At 44.8% G+C, this 14,951-nt stretch overlaps 1 long non-coding RNA gene across 1 annotated transcript; it reads left to right on the forward strand.

Annotated features, from left to right (window-relative positions):
• The first annotated feature begins 456 nt into the window (after window positions 1–456).
• LOC111256691 lies at window positions 457–4,239 on the forward strand. Its single transcript, XR_002676874.1, has 3 exons — window positions 457–2,308; window positions 3,338–3,557; window positions 3,643–4,239. It is a non-coding gene; the product is annotated as an uncharacterized LOC111256691 (long non-coding RNA).
• Window positions 4,240–14,951: the final 10,712 nt, after the last annotated feature.

Raw genomic sequence — 14,951 nt, forward strand, 5'->3', positions numbered from 1 at the left:
GGTGCGAGATCAGCCTGATCACGAAGATCGATTCCTGTCCGCAATCGAAGAACGAACAAGAAAGAGAGGCGAGCAATCTAAATATCACTCGAAGGTGGAGTTCTGAATCACAAGGACAGCGCGTATTTGCGCGTGTTCAAGAGTAGCTAAAGCTAGATGTAAAACAAAACTCAAGTCGTAAACAAAAAGGACTCGGACTAAATAAAGGGGGCGCAGCCCCTGGAGTCCGAAGGGGTCACGGCGCCCAACCCTAGGCGCCCCACCTGGGCTGCCCTGTTGGGCCATCTTCTTATTCCGATGGGCCTTCGTTCCTTAACAGCATGATGAAGTTTAATTCTCTCGCACGGGCTCGAGTGATTGGCCCAACTGGAGGAGCAACTGGAGGCGCCTGAGGTGCTGCTGGTGTAGATGTACTCGTGGTGTCCTCATCAAACCGAATGCCCAAAAATACTAGAGTGTTTTGCAAAATTGATCTACAGTCCAGTTAGAGAAGAGGACATTGAGAAGACGGCGTTTCCCACTATGTATGGGCATTATGAGTTTCGAGTTATGTCTTTTGGGCTGACTAATGCACATCCTTACTTCATGGAGACAATGAATTGCTTCATCAGTTTGATGACTCAATGGTTGTATTCATCGATGACATACTCATTTTCTCCAAGACTGAGGAAAAACATGAGCAACATTTGAGGATGGTGCTTCAAAACTTGAGGGATAATAAGTTCTATGCCAAGTTGAAGAAGTGTGAGTTTTGACTATCAAAAGTTAGTTTCTTGGGGCATGTCATTAATCAGGAAGGTATTTCTGTTGACCCAAGTAATGTTTCTACAGTAGTAGAACGAGAAAATGATGAGAACATTACTTGCTTGGATACAACCACATTAGCAACTTTAGATTCAAATGTGAAACAATTTTTTGTCATGATTGTATTTGATACATTTGATGAATTGATGCTGCACCATGATGTGTGTTCATTAACATTTTCAGAAATACATACATGGATAAAAAAGAGTGTTAAACACGTCACTTTTGGAGGACCAAAGAAGTTGATTGGGACCAATTCCAAGTATTTCCAACGTCCTCTGCTAGGTCACCACGTCACTTTTGGCCCAAGGAAAGAAAGAGATAAAATCCAACACGTTTTGGGGCTGGATTCGGACTGCGGAACAACACCAACTTGTGACGATCACCACGGTCGCATATGGACTCGGATTGGGGCATTCAACTACTTCATGAAATCCTTATCAAGTCTATTTTCATATAGAGCCAAACTAATAGCCATATCTTTTCTGAGACGGCCGCAATCATTGATTTGTTCCAGAGACATTTTCTACCTACGGTGCTGCATCACCCTATTTTGGCCCGATGGGCTTTATATCAAGTTGGGTCCAATAAGGATGCGTCCAAGGGTTGGGGCACGACACCAGGACCCCCGGGTCGTCCTCCAAGGTATTAATAAGGATTAGAGCCACCACAAAAAGATTGGGTTTTGTTTAGATAAATGTCTAGCTACTGCTACTTCCTTATAAATGCGTGTGTTGATTAGACCACCCGATTTTGTTGATTCAGAACCCCAAATTTGAGTGTATCAGATTCATCTCTTGGGTAATATCTGTGCACTATTTGCTTGTCCACTTGTTCTTGCTTGTTCTTTGATTTGCTTGCAGGTTCAAGGCTGTTCTTGGCACGGCAAGAACAACAACAAATTGGAGCCGGTGTAACTATTGCTAAGGCGCAGCGCCCCTGTTTGTCGTTGTAGTCGGGTAGCACAATGTTGGATCCACTCCAAATCAAGTTCTTTCCAACTCACCAAAAGGTTGGGAACAAACCTTAGTGGCTTCATATCAATTGGAACTGTTGTGCCTAGGCTCACGTCTCTAGCATGGTTTAGCCTAGAACCAACATAGTACCGTTGTTGAATGATTATTCAGTTTACTTTGATTAATGTGGTTCTAGCTATTCCTTGATTTTACTTGTAGTCACCTATAGATCCACAGATTATCTACTACATCACAGGGTTGCGCATGTGCCACCATTTGCGCTTTTCTTACCAGTTGCCAACACCTTTTGCAAGTGTGGTAAGAACATGTAAGAACTTGAATGGACAGGTTTGAGTGAAAAAGGAATCTTCCACCACCTATTTCCTTTAGTTTGTAGGCAACTTCTTTTTTATTTTTTTGGTTGTCTGCTAACAATGGCAGGCCCGGCAAGACACGTGGGAGCTGGGAGGTTGCACCATGGGTGTTCCCAACCTTTACAATATATGGGAGCACACCCACTAGAGGTACATGATGATATTCTAACTGAGGTCAGTAATGCTCTACTTTTGAGGGAAATTTTGACCCTCATGCATACATTAATTGGGAACTTTAAGTAGATGTAGAATTTGATAATTATGACTTGTCTGAACATCAAATGATTTTAGTTGCTGCAAGTGCTTTACGAATTATGCTTTGACTAAATGGAAACATATTCGTAGGCACAACAAAGTTCCACCAACTTGGAAATGTTTTAAAATGTTTTTTCGAGATGAATATATTTCGTCATATTATGTTGATCATTTGCTTAGCAAACTGGACAAACTAAAACATGGTAGCAAGACTGTGAAAGAATACTACCATGATTTTAAGATTTGTACCATGTTTGGTGGATTACATGAATGCATGGAAGATGTTATGGGTAGGTTTATGAGAGAGCTCAATTCTGAAATTCGAACCTTGTTAATTAGCAAATCATACAGATATATTGGTCAATTTTTTTTGTCTTGCTCTCGATGCTGAAAAGGAGATTCTATTATATGCGATTACTTGCAAGAATGATGTGGCCCATAATCTCCAAATTTGTCCACTCTGCATACTAATCAAGAGCAACAAATAACGGGACCCGCTGTTGATTTACCTTTGTCACAAGATGAATTACTTGCTATTCCTTGTGATAAAGAGGACTTGTGCGCTGATGATTCTTTTACTCCTATACCACAAGTAGTGAATAAGTATAATACTTTTAGTTTGAAACCATAAAAATATGCTGAAGATAAGTTTTTTCATCCTATTACTTGTACACAAGATGAACTGAAGTTGTTGTCCCCTTTAAATACTTTGGGTTATATTGAATTTGATATTCTGTGTAATCTAAATTTTCTAAAAGAGAAATTTAAATTTGATTCTGGTTTGTCAAGTTTTAATCATTGTTCGCTTCATGCAATTGGCAAATATGACAACAAAGGAGAATATTTGGTGTATAAAGTTTATATTTGCTCTAATCTGAAATATCCTTTTGGGCTATAATACCATGATCAAATAGGGGGTTGCACTAACACTATTAATGTCTTGCAAAGTTTTCCTAGGTTTTCTCTTATGCAACAAGGTCAGCCCGAAGAAGGGGAGCATTGCTGGTTGTGGCCATGTAGCATGGCCGTCGCTCCGTATTACAACATCAAAGGAAGCACCTTTGAATGCCATTGGAGCAAGTTGAGGACGACTTGCAGCAAAGAAGGGAAGAATGACGAGAACATCACTTGCATGGATACAACCACATTAGCAACTTTTAATTCAAAGGTGAAATAATTCTTCGTCATGATTGTATTTGATACATTTGATGAATTGATGCTACACCATGATATGTGTTCATTGACATTTTCAGAAATAAATACGTAGATTAAAAAGAGTGTTAAACACACATGGAAGGTATGGAGGATCAAAGAAGTTTATTGGGGACCAATTCCAAGTATTCCCAACATCCTCCACCAGGCCACCACGTCACTTTTGGCCCATGGCAACAAAGAGATCAAATCCAACACATTTTCCAGCTGGATTCGGACTTCAGAACAGCACCAAGTTGTGACGGTCACCACGGTCGCATATGGACTTGGAGTGGGGCGTTCAAGTATTTCATGGAATCCTTATCAAGTCTATTTTCATATGGATTTAGACTCATGCCCATATACAGTCTGAGGCGGCCGCAGTCATCAATTTGTTCCAGAGATGTTTTCTACCTAGGTGCTACGTCACGCTATTTTGGCCCGATGGGCCTTGTATCAAGTCGGGTCCAATAATGACGCGTCCTAGTCGTCCTCCTAGGGATTAATAAGGATTACAGCCACCACAAATAGATTGGGTTTTGTTTAGATGAATGTTTACCTACTGCTACTTCCTTGTTAACGCGTATGTCGATTAGACCACTTGATTTGCTTGATTCAGAACCCCAAATTTGAGTGTAATAGATTCATCTCTTGGGCAAGGTTTGTGCACTGTTTACTTGTCCACTTGTTCTTACTTGTTCTTCGATTTTCTTGCAGGTTCAACGCTGTTCTTAGCACGGCAAGAACAACAAAAAATTGGAGTCGGTGTAACTATCGCTAAGGCATAGCGTCTGTCGGTGTGTAGACCCGACAACCTACCGAGGGGGTGCCTGAGGTAGTGTTTAGTTTGTGGGGCTCGTTGAGATCAGGAACTCGAAGGTATACACAGACACATGATTTAGACAGGTTCGGGCTGCTAGATTGAGTAATACCCTACGTCCTGTGTGTTGGTTGGATTAAATTGCTTTGGAGGAGGTCCTTGTCCCACCTTATATTGTCGAAGGCAGGGTTACAGGTCGGTTGATTTATAAGAATACTAGTCAGATTCAACAAGGCGAGTCCTACTCTGATTACTATGAGTACTTTTTCTAATCCTCGACTAGTTCTTGTATTGCCACGTAGACTATGCTGTACTGCGCCATAGGCTCCATGTCAGATACATCTTGGTGTTCAGCCCTATATTTAGGATTGTCTAAACCATCTGGTGGGCCCATAGATATATGTACGACAAGCCCTCGAGTATTTTGTGTCAAATCTAGTATTTTCAAGTACTTTTTAGACCTCACCGACTAGTTTTGGTGTCCTTTGAACACTTCATCGAGTTGAGTCTTGAAAGGTACACGAGCACTTCCATGTGGCTAGAGTGTGCTCAAGCCTCATTTAACTTGGCCTCGAATCCTTCAATCTCAAATTTTTATATGGAAGTGCGATGAAAGTCGCACTCAATATGGAGTAGCCCCCGAGCCTTAGGTTGAATCGAAGAATCAGGTTGAGGGTCAACTTGTAATTTGCATCATCTTCCCTTAAAAATCTAGAGAATTTGTTTTTTGTCGATGGGCATGCACACAACCCCCGAGCCATTATCCGACTAGTTTGGTGGGTATAAAGGTCAACCTTTAGTCAATGTGATCATCTCTGAACAGTAACCTAATCTCTTCCGAAAGTAGAGGTAACTGCCAATCAGGTGCGTAATTTTCGGGTCGATTAAACCTGAATATTCCTTTATTCCCACTGCTGTTACTATGCCACAGTTATAAATAACAGAGGAAAACATCCCTTCCATTTTACCTTTGCCATCTACTCTTTCAACTTTCACACTGTAGCCATAGCATCGCCACCACCTGATCTTTGAGCACTAGCACTGCCATCCCCCACCACTTAGCCCCTGAGCATATGTGAAAGAAGACACTCGTGGCAACAAGGATGGGGAAGAAAACAGCTGTAGCCAAGGTGGTTGAGGGTGGCAAGAAGGAGGCGAATAAGAAGGAGATTCAACTGCCGGCACCCAAATACGGGAAGATGGATCAATCTGCGCTGCCAACTCCTGCCTGTGCCTGGAAGCGATCATCGCTGAAGGAGGAAGACATCAAGGCGCTGGTAGTGGCCAACCTCCTCCAAGAAAAAGATGTAATCAACTGGAGGCCTGCCTTCAGCAACTCGTGGCCTTTGGAGACATACACAGAGGAAATGGTAATCTTCATGGATATTATTGAGTGTGGTCTCGCATTGCCTGCCTTCGACTTCTTCTGTGGTCTCTTGGATTACTACAAGTTTGAGTTTGTGCACTTGAATCCCAATGGTATTCTGCATGCCGCAGTTTTTGTACATTTGTGCGAAGCTTTCTTGGGGATCCAGCCCCACTTCCAGCTCTTCCGCAAATTCTTATGAGTGAAGCCACAACCCAATAGGGAGCACAGCGAGGTACTCGGGGGCGCTGGAATTCAAATGAGGGAGAAACTCAAGGGCCTATATTTGGATTATGAGCTAATTGACTCACATTCTGGATGGAAAGAGAAGTGGTGCTACATCGCCAACCATGACCCCTAGCTTCCCAAGTTGATAGGGCATCGCCCCACCTGGAACAATAGATGGCTAGATTAGCCAAGCCATGGAGATTGCCTGCAGCTACCTGAACTCCTAGATTGGATAGCCAAGCTCAAGCAAGAAGGATTAACAGGAGTCGCAATAGCATTTAGCTTCATGAAGCGGCGGGTTCAGCTCCTGCAGTTGTGATGCCGCTGGGCATACGAGTACTCGGGAATTAATGACCTATCAAGAATGTCTCCCAAGGAATTGAGCGCAAACGAAGTCGTGGCACGGTTGAGGCGCATGTTCAAGAACGTGGGTGAAATCCCTATCATTGTGTGGGAGTTCTGTGCTGCCAACCTGCCAAAAGCTATTAGTACCCGTGACCGCAGCCTCCGAGTACTCATTTTGTCAATGCTCGAGTGTAGTAACTTGTCTGTTTGTGTAGGAAGATATACATTTGTCCTACTCTGCTCCTCCTCTCAGGGCAGAAGACATTGAAGCTGCTCCTCGCATTTACACATTAGCGAGTATAGGGAGTGAAGCCGAGGAGGAGGAAGAAGGAGTAGTCGAAACCTCCAGCAGCTCCGATTTTGAAGCTGCAGAGGACTTCGAACTCAAGGCCTGACCATCTGATAAGGCTGGGTCATCCTCGGAATCATCGAAGCGCGTGCTGGAGATGATCTCGAAGCTATGCTTGCTCCACCACCTAGGAAGAAATGGATCATCATTGGGAAGCGTGTCTTAAGGAAGCCTTTCACTGCATAAGACATACCCAGCGGTAATAACTTATGAGGAAGGGCAAGATCCTAAGGATCGAGTACTCTTAGTAAGTAAATCCAATGCCACTATGTCTACTCAATATGGCATTGGCGGTTTGCAGGTAGTTGAGAAGTGATCGAGGCGGGGGAGGCGACTACTGAAGTCGCACAACACAAGCTACCATCCATCAAGGAGGTAATCGAGATCGATGATGACCTAGAAGCTCTCGTTGTTGAGGTGAACCATGTTGGCGCAAGGACTACTTGAGAAATAGAGGCGGCATCAAAGGCTGGCAATGATCGCACTGCGACCGAACAAGTTGCGCCAAAGAAGCCGTCCCTGAGCTAGCCACTACGCCTGACAGGGGACCCTTCTCTGTTGCTGAGGAGATATTTAAAGTATGTCTTGCTTCTCCTTTTGAGTACTAATTGCAGTTTGTGATCAATGTGTTGCATGTCTCTGAAAACTTGTCTTATGTAGGAAATCATCTAGCGTGGAACTTGGAGGGCCGACCTTGAAGCCCGTGACCGATGGCAGTAGCCACTCGATCCAGGATATTGCCCCAGCGCCAACAAGTCTATTGTCAGGAGAACATCTTGCACCAGCGAGTAACCCAGGTGCCATATCTCTCGTAGTAGCATTAATGCAGGATGTATTTTCTTTGTTGACTGACGTTGTAGTGCCAGCCCCCGAGCAACCAGTGCCCGAGGCCCCAATAGCGAATATCTCTAGCGCCATGGCTACTCTTGTAGCCCCCGAGTCAGAGATAGAACTGAAGTAGCGGGAGGGCTGGATGTCGTGGCGGCCATCCCATCTTACGAGCCAGGCCCGTCGACAAGTCGTGCCATGGTTCCACTCAGCGCAGCAGATTCTGAAGCGCATGGGGAGCCACTGGCAGCTGGAGAGATTAATCTTGAAGACATTTAGCTAATTGATGACCTGCTGCTTTACATGGAGATGGTGGCCGGAATGATGGAGATGTACCGCTGCGTTGGAGTATATGTAGAGGTAAGTTTCATCCTGCTTCTTCCATAAGTTGAAATCAATACTCGTACCCTAATACGAGTACATATGTTTGTGTGGTACAGAATGTCATCAGGCGCTCCCAGTGAAAATCGCAGATGCTGCAAGGCAATGGGGATTCAATACTCCATGCTGAGGGCCTTGCCGAGGAGCTTGCTAAGGAGAGGGAGTACTCCTCCAGGCTGCTGATGAGATACGATGGACAAGCTGCCGAGTGCCGGAATAGTGTCCAGCAGTTTGAGGAGGAAAAGGACTGTCTCAGGGGGTGCAACAAGGCTGTGAAGTAGCAACTAAGATCATCTTCTCCTTTGGTCTTCGAGTACTGATTTTACTTTGCAATGCTAAAATTCTTGAGTATAATTCCTGCAGTGCTCGAAAAAACAAAAAAAACATCTCCAGGGTGAGGTTGTTGACTAGAAGAACTCCTACTACCGGGTTACGGACAAGCATGATAAGCTGACTGTGCTATATGAAAACCTGGACCATCACCTGAAGAAGGAGAAGAAGATGCGCGAAGATGGAGAGGTCGACTTGGTCAATGCCATGAAGACCCTCCAGGAGTGCGATGCTGAGCTGGAAGCTGCAAGACTTGCTTTAAAGGAACTATCCAAAGCAGCCCAGCCAATTGCAGATATGGTGGAGCCCCGGTTGAGGGTGTAGAGCCTCGCCCTCTGTTTGAGATACTCAAGGATGTACCAGTGAAGTTCACTGGCTACGTCCAGAAGATAGCGAAGTCGGTCTCCAAACAACTGCTGAGCTTCATGAAGTCCTTCTACCCATAGGCTGTTTTTTCTCCTGTTGCGGAAGGAATAGCGGAGGACTCCTTGGATGAGCTCTTCCAGTAGTACTTGCATGAGATGGATCCTATTGTGGAAGAAGTAGCAAATCACTTAGACCTTGAGTAGTCTTGTACAAAGAGCAAACATCAGTTCTTGTAATATAAACATGATATGGATGTTCTAAAATTTAAATGATTCTAAGTCTTTGTTCCAATTTTTATTGCTGCCAACTTGTTGTTTTAGTGCATCTTATGAACTACCCTGATAATTGCTCGTACGATAGATGTCGGAAATTCCTATTCTTTTTTCTTTCAAAAGAGTAGAGCCCCCATATAAGATGGGGAGATAAAAAGAAGGTAAAATTCAATTAGTTAATTAAGATTCTATTCTCACATTATTTATTTATTTATCTTTTTATGCGATCGGAAAAAGGTTATGAGCCTCGTGAGCTACCAAACTGCTCTACTCCGCTCTGTAGGGCCGAAAACAGGTGGACGAAAAAGGTTGAATAGAGGTTCCGTAGGAGCAAGTCAGAAAGGTTGAGAAATAGAACCTTTTTTTCTACCCCAGGCTTTGCAACATTTCGAAATCGGGTAAGTAATCTCATATGTTTGAACTGAGAGAGCTTCATTTTCCAATAGTGCCAGGACCTGTGTTCCATATCCATTATCTTTTCCTTGTCCTTCTTGTCAAATAGAAAGCAAATGGATGCAATGTAGATGCTACATAGTGGGTTCTCATCCTTCAGAGACTACGTGTAATAGGAGCATCCGTTGACAAAAGGATCACCCTAAGATGATCAACCTACTCTCTTGTCCTTTCCCACGTAGATCGAAAAGGTTGAATGTGCCGTAATAAAATTAATTTCTTTTTTTTGAATAAATTTTTTTTGATTCCATAAGAAGCGACCCACTTTTTCATCAGTTCCGGGGGAAGACCAAAGATCTTGCGCGACCGGTCCGCAGAGTCTCCTCCCCTCATTTCGCAGCTTCTTTGCTCTAATCCTGATCTCTCTTTCGAAATTGCGTTTGCGCACAAGGCTTCTTCGATGAGCCTCTACAGATACGCGATGTAGAGTACTTTAGGATGCGACTTATTTCTACAGAGTACGAGTACTTAAGGCATCTAGGTAGTTAGACCTCTCGGACAAGTAGTCTCTTCAGGATTTCCTCGATTAGAGCCTATCTTTACAACCTCTCTGTGTTGCTATGGCTATGCAGACTTGTTATTATAAGTTGCGATTTGGGTGATTTTGCCCAGGGAGCTGAATAGCTCTGCGAACTTGCTTCTGCAAGCCGGAACTTAGGTAGAAATGAGTAGTCGAGTTTACGACAAAAATATAACTGCTTTATTTAATTGTAAATCTACAGTTAAGGCCGATGGCCAATGTACATGAATGTGCAAACTAAGGGTAAAATCGACAGAGTTTCTCCATGCTCCATGAGTTGTCGACGTCTTCACCAGAGAGTTGTTGTAGCCAATACGACCTAGGTCCAGTGACCTTAGAGATGATGAAGGGACCCTCCCATGGTGAGTTTAGCTTGTGCAGCCCCTTGGTGTCTTGGATATGCTTAGGACCATATCGTCTATGTTGAATGAACGTTCTTTGATGTTGTGATCATGATAGCGGCGGATTTCTTCAAGGTATCTTGCAGATTGGACGAGTGTTGCACAGTGGGCTTCTTCGAGGCTGTCTAATTCTAGACGCCTTGTTTCTTCTGCTACACCCTCCTCGTACTGCTCGACTATTGGAGATTTCCACATGACATCAGCAGGGAGGACAACTTCATATCCGTAGACTAGGAAGTAGGGCGATTGTCCTGTAGGTTTGCATGGCTAGGTACAGAGCCCCCAAAGGACAATAGGTAGTTCTTTGAGCCACCTGCCCCCTTTCGTGTTTCCAATATCATGCAGCCTTTTCTTGAGAGCATCCAGTTGGCGCGCTCAACCTGGCCATTGGCCTACGGATGAGGGACAGAGACATACCGAACATCAATCCTGCTATTCTCGCAATATTCCTAGAACTTGTGGTTGTTGAAGTTGGAGCTCAGGTCTGTGATAATGCTATTGGGGAAGCCTAGCTATGGACAATTTCGTCGAGGAAGTCGAGTACTTTGTCTACCTTGGGGCAGGTTACTAGCTTCACCTCGATCCACTTAGTATACTTGTCGATCGCCACCAATACCCGGTTTAATCCTCCAGGCACCGTAGGCAGTGGGCCAATTGTTGGAGGTATGCCCTAGAGGCAATCATAGAGATGATGATATTCCAGTTGTATCCATGATTTGTATGTTGTGTTCATTGAATATCCATTGAAGGCTACTTGAATTGATTTGCAATTATGTGAATTGTATGTGAAACTCTTTACTTGTATGGTTATTCTAAAGTTGTCCCTAGTCGGAGTTCACCACACATGAATATTAGACTAGCACATGTATTAGTTGATGACTATGTTTCACAAGTCATATACATGGAGATGTTGGACTAATAATGTGGACACATGTGGAGACATGTGCTAGGACTGACCCAACACGAGAAGTAGTTCTCTTTAAACAACATATACGCTTTGTCCTTAGACCTGATATTGTCGCATGTATTCTAGATGTGGATCGACCTACTTAGGGGCTATCAAATGCTACGCCGTAACAGGGTAGTTATAAAGGTAGCTTTCGGGTTTGTCAAGAATCATGCTATGAGACATGGTCAATCAAGATGGGATTTGCCCCTCTCTGATTGAGAGTGATATCTCTAGGCCCCTCGAGTGATCGGATCCGAAAATGCATGGCCATGCTACGTACGGTTAAGAGTTAACCTATAAAGGGATTCCGAATCACAGGATCGAGAAAGAGCGGTCGGCTTGAAGCTAGACCAAATATCGTGAGGCAAAGGGAATAACATGTATATTATGTTGTGATGGTTTGTCTAATATGATCTTCGTGTGCGTATAGGAGTTGGCACGTCTTGCTAGAGGCCGCTACCGACTATTGGGCCGAGTAGGAGTACTCGGGCCATGTCTATACGTATCCGAACCCATAGGGTCACACACTTAAGGGGCTAGAAGCCCAATTCGGATCTGATCCGAGTTGGATTAGGTTTAGAAGTACTAATGGGCCTCGAACCCAGAGGCCCGTTAGGAACCTCTATAAATAGAGGGGTGGGGGCGCCCTAGGGTTTACACCTTTTTGCGAAACACACCTGCCGCGCCTCCCACGCCCTCGCCTGTTGCAACTCGCGGATCTAGCAGTCTGGCTTGCGACGCTTCCTCCCTGCACGTGTGGATACCTTGGAGGTGTTGCGCCTGCAGCACTTGGACGAGCCGCCGACGAGCTGCCGACGAGCCACGACGAGCCGCGGCACGGGAGGCGATCTTGCTGCACGTGGACGAGCTGCTGAGGAGCTGCTGGACATTGACGTGATCGACTACGTACGACTACGTTGATCGACTACGTACGACTACGTGATCGTCTTCACTGCATCGACGCATATCTACATCTTCCGCACCAGTAGTGCGTCGAGTGGTAATCCCGTGATCCTTATACGGCAGTTCTTCCTGGTTTTACGCGGTAGAAATTTTGATTTGCGCTAGTGTAGCCTACCTCGTATCCCAACACCAATCATGTCTAGCCCCCAGCATGCGAAGGGCCAAGTGGGTGGTATGGTGATCAACTTGTAGGCAGGAACGCTTTGTTGTTTGGCGAAGAATTGACATCCTTGGCATCAGGGAGAAATTCTTCAGCGTCAGCGAGAACTGTAGGCCAGTAGAATCTTGCTTTAAAGCTATGACCACGATCGTTTGTGAGGATGCATGGTTGTCGCAGATGCCTTTTTGAATTTCCTTCGGTATGTCCTTGACGTCTTGCCGTGAGACGCACTTTATGAGTACTCCTGATGATGCACCTCTTCTAAAAAGCTTGTCTCCGACTAGAACATAGTTCTTATCGCGTCGTGAGACTTGCTCTACTTCTATCTTGTCTGGAGGTAGCTTGTGTTCTTTGATGTAGTCGATGAAAGGATTTCTCCAGTCTACGTCGATCATCATAACCTCCCGATCTGGTGGGTCATGACCACGATCGGTGGTTGTTGATGGTGCCGGCTCCGTTATGGATGGCTTGTGTAGCTCGTGGATGAAAACCTCTGCTGGAACTTGAGCACAAGTAGATCCAAGCGTAGATAGGACGTCCATAGCAACGTTGTTGTCACGAGCTATGTGGTGGAACTCAAGACCAGAGAACTTATTCTCTAGCTTGCGTACTTCTCGGTAGTACGCATCCATATTGCCCTTGTGGTGATCCCACTCGTAGTTGACTTAATTGATCACCACCAATGAGTCGCCGTAGACCAACAATCTCTTAATTCCTAGCAAGACTGCTAGGAGGAACACGTGCAGAAGTGCTTCATATTCAACTTCGTTGTTGGATACTTCCAAGAAGGTTTGCAAGATGTATTTGAGTTGTTCACCTTTGGGAGATATTAAGAGTACTCCGATGCTGGCGCTTTCGAGCTTGAGTGATCCGTCGAAATACATGATCCAATGGTCTGGACGCTCTGTTGGTGTTCATAGTTGATTATCCCACCATTTTTCCATAAAATCGACTAGTGCTTGGGACTTGATTGTAGTCCTCGACTTGAATTCCAGGGACAATGCTCCGAGTTCTTGTTGGAGGTATGCCCTAAAGGCAATCATAGAGATGATGATATTCCTTTTATATCCAAGATTTATATTGTGTTCATTGAATATCCATTAAAGGCTACTTGAATTGATCTGCAATTATGTGAATTGTATGTGGAACTCTTTACTTGTATGGTTATTCTAAAGTTGTCCCTAGTCAAAGTTCATGTGAGGACACACATGAATATTAGACTAGCACATGTATTAGTTGATGACTATGTTTCACAAGTCATGGACATGGAGATGTCAAACTAATAATGTGGGCACATGTGGAGACATGTGCTAGGACTGACCCAACACGAGAAGTAGTTCTCTCTTTACACAACATGTACGCTTTTTCCTTAGACCTGAGATTGTCACATGTACTCAAGATTTGGATCGACTTACTTAGGGGCTATCAAACGCTACACCGTGACAGGGTAGTTAAAAAGGTAGCTTTCAGGTTTGTCAAGAAGCATGCTATGAGACATGGTCAATCAAGATGGGATTTGCCCCTCTTTGTTTGAGAGTAATATCTCTGGGCCCCTCGAGTGATCGGATCCAAAAATGCATGGCCATGCTACGTATGGTTAAGAGTTAACCTACAAAGGGATTCCGAATTACAGGATTGAGAAAGAGCAGTCGGCTTGAAGCTAGACCAAATATCGTGAGGCAAAGGAAATAGCATGTACATAATGTTGTGACGGTTCATCTGATATGATCTTCTTGTGCGTATAGGAGTTGGCACATCTTGCTAGAGGCTGCTACCGACTATTGGGCCGAGTAGGAGTACTCGGGCCATGTCTATACGTACTCGAACCCATAGGGTCACACACTTAAGGGGCTAGAAGCCCAATTCGGATATGATCCGAGTTGGATTAAGTTTAGAAGTACTAATGGGCCTCGAACCCAGAGGCCCGTCAGGAACCTCTATAAATGAGGGGTGGGACGCCCTAGGGTTGAATCCCCTTTGGCTGAAACACATCTGCCGCGCCTCCCACACCCTCGCCCTATTGCAAGTCGTGGACCTAGCAGTCTGGCTTGCGACGCTTCCTCGCTGCACGTGTGGATACCTTGGAGGTGTTGCACCTGCAGCACTTGGACGAGCCGTTGATGAGCCACGATGAGCCGATGATGAGCCGCGGCACGAGGACAACCTTGCTGCCCATGGATGAGCTGCTGGTGAGCTGCTCGACGTCGATGTGATCGACTACGTGTTTGACTACGCTGATCGACTTCGTTGACGCGACGCAATTCTACATCTTCCGCACCAGTGCGTCGAGTGGTAAACCCATGATCCATATACAAAATTTTTTCCTGGTTTACGTGGTAGAAAATTTTAATTTGCACTAGCGTAGCCTACCTCGTATCCCAACAGTTCTACCACCCACTTAGATATTGTTCCCGTTGCGTCCCGATTGTGGAGAATTTCACCCAAGGGGAAGTCGGTGCAATAGAAATGTTGTGCTCCTGGAAGTAGTGTCGTAGTTTCCCTGAGGTGACTAGAATTGCGTATAGCAATTTCTGGACTGGCGGGTATCTAGCCTTGGAATCCGATGACACCTCGCTTACGAAGTAGACGGGCCTCTGTACTTTGTATACATGGCCTGGTTCTAGTCTTTCAACCACGATT

The sequence above is a fragment of the Setaria italica genome, chromosome III (genome assembly GCF_000263155.2).
Source record: "Setaria italica strain Yugu1 chromosome III, Setaria_italica_v2.0, whole genome shotgun sequence".
Lineage (NCBI taxonomy): Eukaryota > Viridiplantae > Streptophyta > Magnoliopsida > Poales > Poaceae > Setaria > Setaria italica.